This window comes from Misgurnus anguillicaudatus, chromosome 21 (assembly GCF_027580225.2).
Source record: "Misgurnus anguillicaudatus chromosome 21, ASM2758022v2, whole genome shotgun sequence".
Classification (NCBI taxonomy): Eukaryota; Metazoa; Chordata; class Actinopteri; order Cypriniformes; family Cobitidae; genus Misgurnus; species Misgurnus anguillicaudatus.
The window spans coordinates 3,041,405-3,058,865 of record NC_073357.2 but is presented as its reverse complement, the minus strand read 5'-3'; positions in this window follow the sequence as shown (position 1 = coordinate 3,058,865).

Genomic DNA, 17,461 nt, shown 5'->3' with positions numbered 1-17,461 from the left:
TATCCTTATCTAGGCCATAAATTCAACATCAGTGGTGAGTGGGAGGAACAAATCACAGAGTTATGTCATCAATACACTCAAAGACTTGGACTGATTGATGCTGCCCCACTACCTATAAGGATGAAAATTGAAGCCATCAGGCTTATTGCAGTGGCTAAAATTCAACACCTACTTTCAAACGTACATATTCCGCAATGTACACTGTCAGCGTTGAACAATGACACGGTGAGGTTGGTGAGGAAATGGTTGTGTCTCAACAGTCGTACAACTCGGGACATCATCTTTCAGTCGCGTAGAAACGGAGGTCTCGGTGTTCTAAACATTGAATGGCTTTATACCGCTTCTAGAACAGGACATCTTTTAAACATGCTTAACAATGATGATACAACTGTTAGAGAATTATCACGGGAATCGCTGTTTTTACACCTACAGCGCCGCAAAATACCTGCTGCTTCTCCTAACGAGTCCCAGTTCCTCGGATTTAGAGTAAAGCAGAACGGAAAACTAGACATCAGAGCAGCTGGATTTGGAGTGCGCTCCGACTGGCTAGATTTAAATGATCTCTGCTATCGTACAGGAATACAGCTGTCCTGGATGGGATCCGATGGAGAGGTAGTCACCCTTAATGACAACTTAATCACTGATCCGCTGGTTTCAATGTTGGCAATTCTAAATAAAGACAATACACCTCATCAGTTGCAGATAAAACATGCAAGAGCCTCAATTCTTCATCACAGAGAGACTCAAAATGGACAGCACTGGACAGGTCTCAAATTACAAGGGAAACTTGCATTACTTCAATTTGCCGACCATTCATTGTCTCATTCTGTCCTGATAAACTCCTCAATTTCAGATGACATTTTAATATTCTTGGTTAAAGCAAGGTTACAGTGTCTTCCAACGAAGTATAATTTGGCAACATGGTATATCCATCAAAGCATGAACCCTACTGTATTTTCCATCCAACTCAGCAGGAAAAAGAAACTGTTGCCCATATACTGAATGGATGCTATAATTATAAAGGACTTTATGTGGCCAGACATGATCGTTTGGTTGATTTGATAGCAAAAGACCTGCAGAAGGTATTCTGTGAACATGATAATAAGATCCACAAACACAGTACTGTACATTTGAACTGGTTTCATTCAAATACATCTGATAATGAGTATTTTAAGAACATTTCAAATACTCCTGATATTGTAATTGTAAATGACATTATGAAATCTGTATCTATTTTTGAGGTGGGCTGCTGTTTTGACCTGTACATGGACACGTGTTACTACTCTAAATTATTGAAATATCAACTTTTGGTTGATCTCATTCAACAACTTGGATACCATTGTAAATTGATAATTTTGGTATTTGGAAGTTTAGGCCATGTCCATAAGAATGTGATCAGGGGGATGCAGTTAGGAGGGCTACGAAAAAAGGAGGCTAAGAGGCTTGCAAAATTTTGCTCTGTTTCTGCCACCATTGGGAGTATGAAAATATGGAGACGGAGATGTTTTGTTTATCCTTAATGGGTTATCATAAATAGAAGGACTTGTAAAAATGTATAGAGCCATGTAATGTGGATCTGTCATCATGCTAAAGACCCTTCCCAGAGTATTTGGATCTTGTTGTCTTTGTAATGTCTTTTAGATCCAAATAAAAGCAATTAAATGTGTGCGTGTGTTTGTGTGTGTGTGTGTGTGTGTGTGTGTGTGTGCGGTTTTGTGTGTGATGATGTGACACAGGAGCTAAAGTGTGGGCTGGGCACTGACTGACTGATGCTTAGTAGAAATACCAGCACAAACACAACATTAGGGACGTTTATGATATTATGAGAAGTTTAAAAATTGCTTTGTTTTGAAACAGTGATAAATGATGATAATTTCTGTTTTTTAGATCTGTCATCGTCCAGTGTTTCTCTGCTTCAGTGTGGTGTATGTCTGAATCTGTTCAGTGATCCAGTCAGCACTCCATGTGGACACAACTTCTGCAGGATCTGTCTGAAACAGTGCTGGGACAACAGTCAGATCTACAGCTGTCCATACTGTAAAGAAACTTTCAGTAAAAGACCAGATATCTGATGTTTCAGTTGATTGTACATTATCCTGCTCATTACACAGCTATTTGTCACACAAGAAAGCAGTAAGATACGAGAGACTGTTCTCTATTGTAAAATAAATCACATTGGGTGTTGTTAGGCACGGAGTGGAAGTCAAAGCAATGCCTGTTGCTGTGACTTATTCATGATACAGTACAGCACCGAGTATCTTATTGCTTTTATAAAACTGTTACCACACTATGCGAATATAATGCGGATATACACAAAATACGCAAATAAAACGCAAAAAGCATGTATAAACGCAACTTTCGTTAAGTAATATCACTAAAAGCCTTCCTTTCACTTAAAAATTAGTCCCTGACTTACTGTGAGCAGTAACAGACTTTTTTTTTGACATAGCTTAGGGTGCTTTCTAAGGATCATTGGGCCTCATTCATGAAACTTTTGCAAATTTATAACTAAATGCCGAATTACTTCTGCTTAAACTGACCTTTCCTCCAGATTCACAAATCCTAAACATCAGATTCAATAGTAAAATGTGTGTATGTTTGGGTCTGCATGCACGCTCATTCACAATTAGCATATAAGCAAGCTGAAATAATAACTGATTTTCTTCTGAAAATGACCAGCATGTGGCGCTTTGAATGCACTGCGCTTTATTCTTGAGATGCGTTTGTTCCAGCCTGATCTCACGCGAATTCATAAATATTTTATGAGTTGGCTAATTCGTATGATAGTATGAAGTTAATTGTGCAAAAACGTATGATTATCATAAAAAAAACAATAACAAAACCCTGCCCCGAAACCCAACGTCACAGGGGTCAAGGCAAATCGTTAAAAAAATTACAAATGTGGTCGTACAAATTAATACGAATTAGCCACCTTGTAAGATATATACAAAGTGCCATTAGATGTTGGAATATCCACGACTTTGAAGAATATTACTGAATATAGAAGTGTATTACTCATTAATATTAACTTTTCCATTGATGAGTTGTACAAGTATGATGGTTGGTCAATGTTGTGTTTGTCCCGCCACTCCTCTGCTGTGATTGGATGGCTGTTTAAAAAAGGACAGTGATAAGATCTGCATTTTTCCCAAAGTTATAGCGTAAAAATAAAATGATGAAATATCATTATGATACATAGTGCATAAAAATGTAGTGTCATCAGTTTGTCTAAAATAATACATGTTTTAAGCACCATACACGTGGTAGAGAGCAGGTGTAAATTTCTTTCGTAGCAACTAACATTTTAAAAATACATTTTTTTATGAATGATTAGAACGGCTTTGAACAAATGATTTGCACAAAAAAAGTTTCATGAATGAGGATAATTGTGTGCAATAGCCTTAGCTGTGTTTTATCATCAATAAACCACAGCTATTACCCAATAGCTAAATTAAGAAACAGAACTAACTGTTTTTGAAGTGAATATACGTACTGATTTTACTTCCTGAGGAGACTTAGAAAGTTAAGCATGCCACCACAGATACTACAAAAATTGCTGCATTGGTTTGTGATATAAAAGCAGCACATCACATGACAGAAGGGCGCTTCAGAGGGTGATAAGGTTGGCCCAGAAAATCACAGGGATAATCTTCCATCACTACAGGACATTTTCAACAGCAGGACAGCCCCAGTTTGACCCCCGGTTGGGTCAGGTGTGCTTTCTGTATGGAGTTTAAATGTTCTCCCTGTGTCAGCGTGGGTTTACTCCGGGTACTCTGGCTTCCCCCACAGGCCAAAAACATGCAGGTTAGGTGAATTGGAGATGCCAAATTGCCCTTCCGCTTACCTGTGTATGAATTAACTTGTGTGGATTAACTTGTTAATGGATTAACCGGTTCTCGCTATGAATATAGGCATAGATGTTGGAGTGGTGTTAAGTATAAACAGACAAACAGACATACAAGTGGGCCAGCAACATCATCAGCGAGCTCGCTCATCCCATTCACATTTTCTTTACCCGCATGAAGTCTGGCATGTGATACTGGAGCACTACAACCAATACATCAAGACTCGGAAACAGTCTCAATCCCCAAGCCATTAGGCTGATTAACTATTTGTCCTCCACAACCACTTTCACAAGGTTATCATGGTTAATTTATACCCTACTAGTGAAATGCACCCTGCACTTTGCAAATAGACTATCATACCTAAACTTCATATTAACTGGACTAGAAAGCATAGACACCTTATACACTACGCTACACGGTCACTTTATTTCCACTTGTAATGCTGTCACTTTATCCGTATACTTTATCTGTATACTTGCCCTACTGAGGAAACTGATGTAACAAATTGTTCCTATTAAATACAGGTTCTTCTTACTTTTATTGCAATACAGGTTCTTCTTACTTTTATTGCAAAAGTTTTTAATTTTTACTTTTAATTGCAATTTGTACTTTTTCTGTAATTTAACATGTTATTTACTTTATTTGTAATTAAGTTTTGTATTGATTTTAAAGTTTTACTGACTTTTAATGCACTAAATATTTTGGCATCTTAACTCTAAAATTCCCTACCTGTAGAGATAAGAAATACACCTTTTTAAATTTAGCCTGTAAAGCGTTGTTATGCAATTTTGTTTTATTCAGTTGTAGTTGTGTTTTTTATTCTGTGTTCTTTTTCATTGTAATTGTTGTTTTATTCTATTGTGATTAAGTTTTCTTATGTCGCTCTGAATCTGATCTCTATCAAAAGTCCTTTACATAAATGGAATTATCTCAGCTTTTTATTTAATTTGGTGTTTTTGAAGAAACCTACTCTTATTTGAGAGGTGATATAAAGAGAACTAATAGGTAGGATGAAACTTTTTGTTGTTGTTGTTGTTGTTGCAGAGGGTCTGTTCTTTCATTTGATATATTTGTATGTTTATATATTTAAAAAAAGAGCATTTTCTGGGAGCCATTAAACTTTTGTGAAAATCATGAAAAATGCAGGCGGGGAAAGAGTTACTGTTTGTTGGCCTTCTATCCTATGTTTTTGTGAGGTAAAATAATAGGAATTGTATTGTTCCAGGGAATACACAATAATAAAAATATATAGGCATGAAACATTGATTTAATATATTTTATTAGTTCATATCTAAGAAGAAGAACATGTGTTTAGTTTAATCATTTGAGCATCATTTGTATTTCAAAGTCTCATACATGTTGTTAATTATTGTTATTTATATTGAATTTATGTGGAAGTATTAAACCACACCTGTCAAGATGAATCACATTACCCGGATGACTGTGTATTAGTTTTGGGGGTCATTATTGGGAAATAATTCACCTGGCCAATCAGAATCAATCATTCCAGACTGCTGTGTAATAAAAACAGAATAATTAAAGACCCCCTTTTATAGATTTGCATTTTTTATCTCTAGTTTGAGTGTAACAATGCAGTTTGAGCATAAGAAAGATCTGCAAAGTTACAAGCTCAGAGTCCAATCTAAAGGAAGATATTCTCGTTTAACAGAAGGCATTTTTGGTTGACTGCCTTTCTAGTTGTAGTTCAGTTACTTCTGTAACCCATCTGGGCCCGTATTCACAGACCATACTAAGTTTTAAAGTAGCTCCTAACTTGCTGATTTATGGGAAACTCTTAAAAATAATGTGCGTGTCAGTCCTAATTATAGTTAATTAGTAATTTTTATTATTTCACAAAGTGTTTTAGTGTTAAAACTAGCTCCTAAATCTGTAAAAAGTTAGAGGTAGTCAAGAAGACCCCAAAGTCACCAAATCACAAACAATACTAAAATGGCTGTTGCGTTCTTTTTATTGGGCCAGAATCAACATCTGTTCAAATCATTTTTTTTTATATATATTTGCATGTCTTATACACTCTGCTAATTAGGGGTGGAACGGTACACAGAAGTCCCGGTTCGGTTCGTACCTCGGTTCAGGTGCCACGGTTCGATTAACTTTCGGTACAATGGAGGGAAAAGCAAAACAAAGATGAAGAAGGCATTTTTTTTAGTACTTAAGATAATCTTAAAAACATAGGTGTCCTTATCAGTGTTATTTTGAGATGTCATGAATATGATCTGAAATGCATTTAACATACTATCTCGTATTTCAAAAATGTATACCATTTAAAGTAATCTTGTACTCATCTTTTATACAAATATGGGTTCAAATGTATTACAAGTGTTACCTAAATACATTTTAAAATTACATTTTGGCCTTATTTCATATTAATGTACTAAAGAACAAAAAATAGGCTTGTAGGATGAATTAATAGGTGTGTACGACTTCACGAGGCGCTGCAAGAAACGACAAGTGGATGACGTCAGAGTCAGAGCGATTTGAAATCAGCCTCCTCTGCAAGATTTCTCGCGGTACTCTGACGCTGATGGCGCTGCGTAAAGTTGAGCACACTTTGAACTCGACAGAACTGCGCCTCGTCCATTAATTGTATATTAGCAGGACAATTTATCTCCTACTTCTCAGCGTGAGAAATAGAAAGTGTGGCGTGTGAACTGACTGAAATGTGTGTGTGTGTCAAGGTGAATGCGTGAGACTTGAGAGCCCTGATTAGATGTATTTCCACTCACATACCTAACAACTGCTGAACAACGCCGACGCACAGTCCTCGTCTTTTCCACCACTCTCTCGCCTGTACTATTGTAACTGACTGGAAAACTGAAGTTTTGCCAAACTTGCGATCTTAAAGAGGCTGGCGGAGCGTCTAACTCTTGTGGAACACCACTTGCCATGATACTCGCTGTCGGCTGCTCATTCACTGACTGGACCAGCGTCGACGTGACAAAAAACTGCAGAGTGCCAGAATGTAGACGGCTCTGATAGAGCGCATACATAGGCGGAGCTCGGCTGCATCTGCGCCAATCAGAGCTTCAGAGCTAAAGTGGGGCAACAGATTAGCTGTCCATAAAGAACCCGCATATCTAACAGTAGTTCCGCATTACATTAATTATTTTGCACGCAAGTTTTTTTTTATTTTCATACCGTGTATTCTCCATTTAAATTCATGCACCGAACCGTGACCCCCATACAGATTCGGTTCGAAACGAATACATGTACCGTTCCACCCCTACTGCTAATACACTCTTAAAAATAAAGGTGCTACACAATGCCTTAAATGAACCATTTTTGGCTGTATAGTCCCATAAAAAAAACCTTTAACATCTGAAAAACCTTGCTGGTTCACAAAGGTTATTTATAGTGGGGAAAAGTGTTTATTACTATAAAAAGTAAAAAAAGAAATGGTTCTTATAAGACACTTTGACTTAAAGGTTCTTTGGGGAACCAAAAATGGTTCTTCTATGGAACCTATAGAACTTTAGATCCATATGTGAGACAAGACCCACCCATTATTTTAAACCAATGATACTGGACCCAGCAACTTTTATGATCTCTATTCAGCACAGTGCTTGAAGTGGGGAAAAGTTCAGGTACTCTCTTGTGCACCTTAGATATTACTGGTACAATGTGTGTGCGTGTGTCAAAGGTAGAAGATAACTTTGCAGTTTGTGGATACATTTATCACATTTAGTGGTAAATTATTTCACCTGTAATCTACAGTATTTCACTGAAACCGAAGGGCAAACTTTAACACACGCTCCGTCCCTGGAGGGGCAGAAGGGCGCCGTTGATCCGTGACCCACTTATAGTGTAAGGAAAGAGTGCGGCTGCCAAATGAGGCGAAAAGGACGGGGCTGTGAAAATAATTAAAGGGACACTACACTGGGTGCTTGTTGTGTACTTTGTGTGCGCTGTGTTGCTGCTGTGCAGACGCATTGTGCTGGCCTTGATCGTTCCCTTGGGGAATTAAGAAACGGGAAGACAGCTGGGCGAAGGATTATTGGGCGATTTCACTCGTGAGTGGGCAGATACAGAGTCATCGAGTCTACAGATACAGGAAAATATTGACAACGAAGAGTGAGTAACAGCCGTTGTGTTATACTGTGGAATACTTAGAAGAGGAGTTGCTTGGTGTGTGTCCTTCTTGTGTTTGAGGTCCCTGGCCTCACCGGAGAGGGAAGTGTGGGCGAGCCGCGGGTCGACCGGAAACACGGACGAGACATCTTGGTAGGAAACGCCGTCTACTAATAGATCAGTGGCCCTGCGGGAAAAGAAAGCGTCGGTGAGCCAGAGAAGTGACAAACAACACACCGGGGCTGTGAGTAATATACATCCTATTCTCATCGGTGGCCAAAACACCGCCCAACTAGCCTCCCGAGGGAGTCGAAGCCAGGTGGCTAGGTCCATTTGGAAAATCACGTGAAGTGTGTACAAGAGTGCTGTGGGTGAGTTTCACTTATTAATGGTGTTTACGCTATGCTTGCTGTGTGTATGCTGTGCTTGTAGTGACCAAACTGCCCGGCCTCGGACGAGTCGTTAGATGACAACATCTGTTGTGGCCTGAGTCCTACGAAGAGAGAGAAACTAAGCCTTTGGCCCCGGGTGTGTCAGCGAGAGCTTCACTCCTCTATAGAGCGGACAGTGGTGAAACCCAGTGGTGGATAGGAGTGAGTATTTTATAAAGTGCACTGTGCGGATTGAGGGTCATAGCTGTGTGTATCGACCTATCCAACAGAAGCTCGTGGTGTGCGGAGCCTCGACGAAAGTTCGCCCTAACTCGTGACCCCGGTCGTGGAAACAGGAGGGGGAGTTCGGGAAGCGTTCGGCTCCGTGCCACTGGACCCATCGGTCCCCACGACGCCCGAGAAGCTTGAGTGGACGGGTGAAGGAATACGGTGCACCAACGCTGCAGCGAAAGCCCACTGTCTGTGAGTGAGTGTAAAGCCCCGTTTAGTGAGTAACTTCCAAGTGTCTTGTGTCTCTCACATGTGTTATACAGGAAATGTTCGGATAAAGACCGAACCGTGTGAATGGTGTAACCCACCCCCCTATGTGCCAGTGAGCGCACAGAAGCGAGTAAAGCGCCCGTGCTGTCAAATGCTCTGTTGTGAACGAAGATCCCCAGTGCTGTGAATAGCTTACCTTTGTGTAGTGATACCGACCTGTGCTTATCGCAACAACTTACCTGTGTCCCAGCGAATGCTCTGTTGTGAACGAAGATCCCCAGTGCTGTGAGTAACTTACCTCTGTGTGGTGACATCTATCTGTGTTTGCAGCAACCACTTACTTGTGTCCCAGCGAATGCTCTGTTGTGAACGAAGATCCCCAGTGCTGTGAGTTGTTTACCTGAATGTTACGCTAACAATCTCTGCTTCCAGTAGCGTCTGAAGAGAAACGAACCTAAAGGCATAGAAGAGAGAGACGACGGAGAATAAGAGCAGTAGTGACTTGCATTGAAGCACATTTGATAACCCTTTTCTTGATTCTGCCTCCAGGAAGAAGCGGAGCGTGCCACGGATTCTAGGACCAGAGCCCCAAAGGAGCCCCTGTCCCCAGTCCTTGTCCCAAGTGGCCCTGGAGGCGAGAAGAAGCCATATTAGTTTTAAATTGCCTTTCCCCCTTTTCCTTTTAAATATTTAAATAAAGTTTATTTTAAACGTAGTTTACTCGTCTGTCTGGTCATTGGGGTGGTCTTGGGAACCTCCTCGAGGTTGAAGAGTTGAGAGGGGCGTGACCTTTAGTATATTCGGGTCCGCCCCTAGCCGTGACATAATGACAGCGATAACATTATTTGTGCTGCTGCTATAGCAGACTGCCTGTTAAAACCACAGGTTTGCTCACTGACAGTTTTTATCCTGATGAAGTTTTGACTTGAACATCCTTTTGGTCCCCTTCTGAAGCTAGGCTACTATAGTTGTTATGACTAGGTATTCTTTTACACATGTAATTGGTCGAGATAATAAATAAATCAGATAATTCACTTAGTGCCCCCTCCCTGTAGTGTCATGTCATTACTATTAATCACCAATTTACTGAAGCATTGACTCAGAGAGAAACAGAACCAGCAACATGTGAGAAGTGCCGGAGTGTAATAAAAAGTGAAGGTACGCTAAAGATTAAAATAGAGACGTGCTAGTACTGCATACCGGCCCACTTTAAGCACTGATTCAGCACATATGTTCATTTTTCAGAGCGCCAGTAGTCAAATCCATTCGGCTTAAAGAATGCTCCAGTAAATTAAACATAATTCTGCGTTTCAGCTACAGCCATGCTGCTATTTCCTAAAATCCATTACACTTTGCTCATTTAGAGTCATATAAATTAAACTCCATTCCGTGTTTTCACTTCACAACACGACAAGGTAAACAATCTATGATAGCATATCTATAGGTCAGTTAGCTAGCTACAGTACATCAGTCCCCCGGTGTTACCAGCTCTTTGAGAAAAGCTAGTTGTTGTTGTACCAGTGATATGTGTTGATATTAAAGCCAAGGTAATACTGTTTGGTTATCCTCACTGACTAGCAACATTGACACCCATTATAGAATGGTAGAAGATAATAGATGATAGAACTAAGTCCATGTACTACTGTGAATATGAGATATGCTGTTTGAAAGAATGTAGCATTAAACATTATTGTGTTTCTACGTGACTTAAGTTTCACATTAAATGTAATTACTACTATTAATGTAATATCCAGTTTTAAAATACTATTTGAAGCACAATGTTTGTGCCGTTTTGCAGTTTTAAAGCTTAGTGATGTGCATTGGGATTTTTTACAAATCAAAACTGTGCTGTGAAAAAAAAGGTTGGGAAACACAGATCTACTTCAATAATTTTTTTCTTGGGGAGGACAAACCCACATTTTATTTGCTTCCAACACCCACGTGTAGCACCTTTTTAAGAGTGTGGACATATCTGACAATGTTTTATGAAATGCAGACATGTCAGAGGCTATAAATTAAATGAACATTTACTTGTTTAATTATTCTTGCATTCTACAATCTTTATTTTAATATGGTGACACTTTTATTTAAAAAATCTTTAATATGTCATCATGATGCTTCGTTCTACAATATTTAATCACTTTTAAATATTAAATCAGTCAGAGAGACCCATCCCCTATTAGCCAATCACTGTTGCCATCGTTAGTAATCTTGATGACATCATCCATAGCAACAAGGTCAACCCTGCTATTTATCTTAGCTAAAGGGGGTATTCCATGTATTCTGACTTAAAGGTATAGCGGAAGATTTTCCCGAATTATTTAAAATAACCGCCCCTCGATATACACGCAACACTCTCCCTCCCTCCTCCCGAGAGGGAACGCCTGTTAAACGCGTGTACGAGACAGAGACAGAGAGAGAGAGAGAGAGAGAGCATGCAGGAGTGTAGTTCTTCTCTTCGCTCTGTTTACAAGTTTCTGTCGGCATGTTTACCGTGTCTGTGCGGTTCGTGACTTGTGCCAGGGCTAGCATCGCTAATCATAGCTTACATCAACTTTTACTAGGAGTGATTTTAAATGGATTCTCCAAATAGCATGACAAAATGTACCTTTCCAGTAGAAACTTCGCGTGGGAAGCCCAACCTGTCCTTTTAGCTCACGCCAGCAGCCAGCGTGTGAAATAGTCTCCCATAAACATTCTGGTCTTGTTTCTTTCTTTATAGTCCTTTCTCTTCTTGTCATACAATTCGTAGACACTTTTTCTCTTCCGACCCTCAGACATTTTGAAAAAAAAGACACAGCGAGAACGCGAGCTTCAATGAATGGTTGAAACCGTAGCACAACACACATACACGTGAAAGTGCGCATGTGCAGCAAGCGAACCTAGAGGCGAGCACGTACGACGGTTATACGTCAACATATAATCAAAATGATTGACATCTGGGATGACCAATAGTCTTGATGATCCACCCGGAAAACGGAAATCTTCCGCTATACCTTTAACAACACAGTTAAAGAGTTGGATTCTGAACATGGATGTTTGACGGATTTCAGTGCTGAATGTACTTGATCTGGGTTCATACAAGTTTACAGAAGACAGAACATAGCAGCAAATAATAGAAAAAACCCATAAAGAATTTACAACATTTACTGTCTGCCAATTGATATGTTCTGTTTAGAGACAGATGGCATTCCAGTTTACTTTGTTGAGCTGTTGTTTTAAATGTTTTAGGAATTTTTCTTTTTATAATTTTATTGATTATAATTAGGGTTTGGGATTCAGGTTGATATGTTTTGGATTGTAAAGTCAGTTACTGAGGTGATTTCTCTCTGGACTCAACTCTTTAATGTAGGGTTGGGGAACTCTGGGTCCTGGAGGGCTACTGTCCTACAGTTTCAATCAAACACATCTGCATTTCATTACCAAGTAATCCTGAAGACTTTGATTTGATTTTCAGGTGGTTTAATTAGGGTTGGAACTAAACTCTGTAGGACAGTTGCCCTCCCCACTGGACCAGGGTTCCTCACCCCTGCTTTAAGGGTTTGTAATGGAGAGCTTGTGTATCGCTACTTTTTAGCTGAGCAAGGAATCTAATGGGTTTTTTATTTGAATTATAAGGGGGTACAGTACAGTCCTTATTCTGCTCTGCAGGCGTTGTTTGGGTGTTTTGGGTGGTGTGATCTTTTTACATATCTTTGCATACGTCTCTAAAGCAGTGGTTCTCAAATTGTCAACTTATCACAATAAGTTCAGCTCTGCCCAAACTTGAAAATGGCTTGTTCAACACATTAAGGATGCAAAGGGACAACTCAATTCCTTTTTTGGTCAATTTATTTCTCTTCCAGATGGTTTTCAGAAACAGTTGAATTGTTAAATACAGATGAATGAGTTGAGAGAAGTAAAGAGAATAGGCAATAGGTTGATAACCTTAAAGATAATCAAAAAATAACATATATTAAATTATGTCACATAATAAACAATGCATGACAAAACAAAGCATGGCTTTAAGTAAAGGAATTGTTTAAAAATCTCAAAGATAAACAGAAAATAAACATGCATTACTTCACAAAATAAAGGATGCATGAAAAACAAAGCATTGTTTTAAGTAAAGGGATTGTTTAAACATTTTAATTTAATCTCCATGCAATTACTTCCATTGCCACATTATCTGCACTAAAGACACAGTCAAAATAGAAGGAGTCATCACTCCTACTAGAATTAAACATTTAATTTGCAAACAATGAATGCAGCATAGTAAAATCATTCAATCATTACATACCAGTTGCACCTTTAAGGTTGAACAATGAGCTGTGTTTCTCTTGCTTTCAGATTGAGGAATACAAGCAATAAAAATGGTGGCTAAGCTAACCACAAACATTTTATACCCATGCTTATCTGGCAGGTGCACATGTAAAAGCAGTCCCTCCAGCAACACTGGCTAAATCATTAGTTCCACTTTTACATTTGGGTTATCTGCCCTCTTCAGGCCTGGAGTGGAAAAACATCAGCTCTGCTCATTCTCTGTATATTCTGTTTTGACAAAACACAAATTGGGGGATTTCCCTCAAACCAGTTAAGAACAAACCCTTACATTTAAACCCCACCCCGCAGCCATGACTTACGTGTCTAGCTCAATTTAATTTGTTAACTGTGTTACAAAGCCACCTGAGAAGTGTAGAAATCACACCATGACCATTGGACCATCGCTGAGATAAGCCAGTCGATTGTTTTAAAGGGAAACTTCACCCATTTGCATTAAGCTTTGTACCGTTAGAACCCCAGTCATTTTTTTGAATGGTCGTGCATCATTCCCTCAGTTTCCCCTGAGAGGGGAGAAATACTGATTTCAGTGAGGCACTTCCTTCTTTCAATGATGTAAAAATCGTCTTTTTGCGTCATTGAAAGAAGGAAATCCTGTATCTCTATTGAGTGTGAAAGACTACAGACACTCATTCCTCATTTTTCCAAGGTGGGGGCTATGGGTGGGACCCACTCACGCTTCAGACCAATTACAGATCAGTGTGTGGGACTTACGAAAATATACGAACACAGACGGGAAAAAACGATCAGCCGCCATCTTTATGCTAAGCTAAGCTAAACAGAAGTTGTGGAGCGAGTCAGACTTCATGTTACAATAACAGTGGAAGTTAATCAATATAATATAGAAGAGGGTGATTTCGCAAGCGTGATGCTCTAATCCGCTGTTCATTGCACCTTTATGAGCCACAATACAAGCAAAGAGCTGAGACAGATAGAGGAACAGAAGCCCGAGGAGAAGCCGGAGCCTGGGCGTCGGCTGGGTAGAGGAGCCCGGTGAAAACACAGCAACCATCGGCCTCTGCTGCGTAGAGAAGCTTGCCTGTTCTCTCGCTGTGTGCCCTCTTTATAACATTTCTGCATCAGATAAGGAAATGGACGTTCGTTTGGTAAAGGTTTTCAGGCAAGAGAGCAACTTTGCACGCGTATGGACATGTTTATTTCACAGACGCGTTTCGGCTTCCGAGCAAACGTGCTGCGGAGTATATGAGCTTGGACAGACTCGCGCTGTGTGCTTTTGGTGTAAGATTTCTGGATCAGATAAGGATATGAACGTTTGTTTTGTTAATGTTTCTGGGCGCGTGCTTATTTCAAAGACGTGTTTCGGTTTACGAGCACAAGCTCCAAGAGCTGAGGCAGCGCGTCTGTGGAGATATTGTGCAGGGGACGCGTTTGTGTGGAGGATGTAGGGATAAACGGCCCGCCCAGATTGACAGCTGGCCCGCCCAATCAGAAATGTAAAAAATACTACTCTGTATAGTTAGACATGTATACTACTTTATGTGGTGTAATTTATCTATTGCATGTTATGTTAAAAACAGTAAAATTATAAGTAAGCCTGATAACTATTTAAAAACTATTAAAGCAGTTGAATGTTGCGTTATAATGAAATATTCCCAAGCAGCTTTCAGCCATGATCACTTTGAGAACTTTTTTTGCAAGCAAGTAGAAAACGTATTTTGAATAACAACACGTTATAAATATGTGCTGCGTGCTTTCCTCTCAATAACATAAACACACAACAAATATGACAGTGGGGTAAAAAATAGAAAGAAAACATCTGATCATAGTGATGTTGTTTGATATAGCGATATAGCAGCACTATAAGTCACGCCACGTTTATTGCTACACTTTATACAATATAGCCTATTGCTTTTAAGCAACAAATAGCCTATCATAACAACCTATAAGCCTACTGTGTAATTGAGACATTAATTTAAGAAATGCATTAAAGCAGAAAGACGTAGGCTGCGGAAATATAGTGGGTTCACTTCAATCCACACCACAGACGTTCTTGGTTTGCTTCTTATTTATTAAATCGGGGCAATTGTTTGATCAAACATTGATTAATATTAAGATACAATTTATACAAAACGAAATTCACTTTAAAGAAAGTCTTTCTACAAAACAAACCTCGCAAAATCGCTTGCCCGACGTCCATTACGGGCTATGGCGAATTCCTGTCGAGCTAAAAAAAAAATGATGCGCCTTGGCCGTCGGGCGGACGAAAAAATATTGTAATGTGTTTGCATTCTCTCAGATTTAGTAAGGTAATTATGTTGTATGTAATTTGGCGTCATCTTGTTAGCCATTACTATCCTCACTAACAAGTGAAACTGTCAGGAAATGAAGTGAAAGCATTAAATCCATTATTCCTTTCGTTCACGTCTGATATGCGCGCTCCTCGGCTCCGCTCTTCATGTAGGCTTGCTCTTGTGCTCATCAAAAAGTATATTAAATGTTTATTTATTTGTCATTTCGTTTAACCCCAGGGTCTAACATTATTCTAGCAATTCCCTTTTTCTTTCTTTATTTAGTAAGTTAACTTAAATATGTGAGAACGAAAATATATTTTTAGTGATTTGCATGAAGAGAATATGATGTTAGAAGCTTCATTTTAAGCATTTAGTAGCCGTATTTATTTAAACACTTTAATAGGTTATTTAAAAAAGTATAAGGTTTTTTTGGGTTCATTTATATTTCCTGTCACTGTGTGCAGGTTCTTTTTTGTAGGCTATGAGAGCCCAATATTTTTTTTACGAAAAAGGCTTAATAAATGTCACGTTGCATTACAATTTAAAGTATCAATAATGTCAAAAATGTGACGTGCAGTTCGGGTGTGTGTGTATGCTGTTTAAATTAGTGTTCTGAAGTTTTGACGAATTTTATAGACTTGTTATAGTTTCTTATTCAAAAGTGACACCCATAGATTCAGGCCCACCCGGACTTAATCCATGCCCACCCATATGTCACGTTCTGCATCCGCCACTGTACTAAGGTGGCATTTATATACACAATAGCATATCTGAGCGGGGTTTTATATGTCTATATTGTGAGAGCAGTGAGGCCAATATAACACAGATGTAATTACAGTAAACAAGAGACAAAAAGAAAATTGGTAAAACTAAATAAACATTTAAAATGCATACCCTTTTTTAAGTTCTTGAAAAGACATTTGTACTGCGGATCTGAAACCACACGTTACTGTTTGAATAAGACTTTGCTACACACCAGGCCAGAGTGTTATTGTGTGTACCACAATGTAACATCACGTTTAAAAGTAAGTCATAATTGGTGTCTGTCAGACACAGTGGTGATGGCTATTTTCTTTGTTTTACTAACGTGGCATTTATGTACACAATATCATATCTGAGCCATGTTCCGATTAATGGGAGTGGCTTGCAGTGCTGTGCATTGTGGTGCATAGTGGGAGTTGTAGTTTTTCATACAAATGTGCTCTAAAGTCACATTTTGTCTTTTCTCGGTCAAATAGGCACAAAATTCTACATTTATGTTACATTTTGACAACAAATATGACTCACTTTCCTTAAAGATTAATGTTCCTAGCGGTGAAATGGCCCTTTAATATCATTTTATTATCATAAGTATAGCGCTGCTTCAAGTTGAACACATCTAAAGTCTTTTGAATTGAAGGCTTAGACTGCAGGGTAATGAGTCATATTGTTTGCAGGGCTGTAGTAAATAATGAAGAATAACCTAAAGAGAGTATTTTTTATGTTTATATTGTGTTCTGTACAGTACACAAGCGTAGTTTTCTCAGCCTTAAATTCTTCATTTGTTTGTGTTTTATAGCTGATATGTGCATAGTTTTATTCCTTTTAATGCACACGTTTTTCGTTTGTAAGTTGTAAATTGCATGTGCAACAATTCCTTTGTGTATCTTTTTGGTATTTTGGGTATTATACTAAAATTAGTTTGTTTCAACATGGTGTGGCTGATCAGCGCTGCGATGTAGTTGGCCAATGAAATTGAGGCAGAAACTTTCAACTTTCCTGTTGTTGTTGAACTTGAACTTATGTTTAAATATCCAAATCATTAGATTTTTTATGCTTGGTTGTTGTTGGACCTCACTGTTTAAAAAAAACACAATATCATTACCTTTAATTGAGATAATATCCCAGCCTGTAAAAAGCTTTCTCATGTAATGAGGTGTAGTAATTTAATACAGTTGGTGGTTGTTTGTAATTATTAAAGTGTGCAGGTTCCTCACAATGCATAACTCAAATGTCTTTTCATTTCAGCTTAGTGATCTCTTCTACACATTTTCCTGTGTTTCACTTGAGTAAATCGGTGAAGTTGGAGTTATAAATTCAC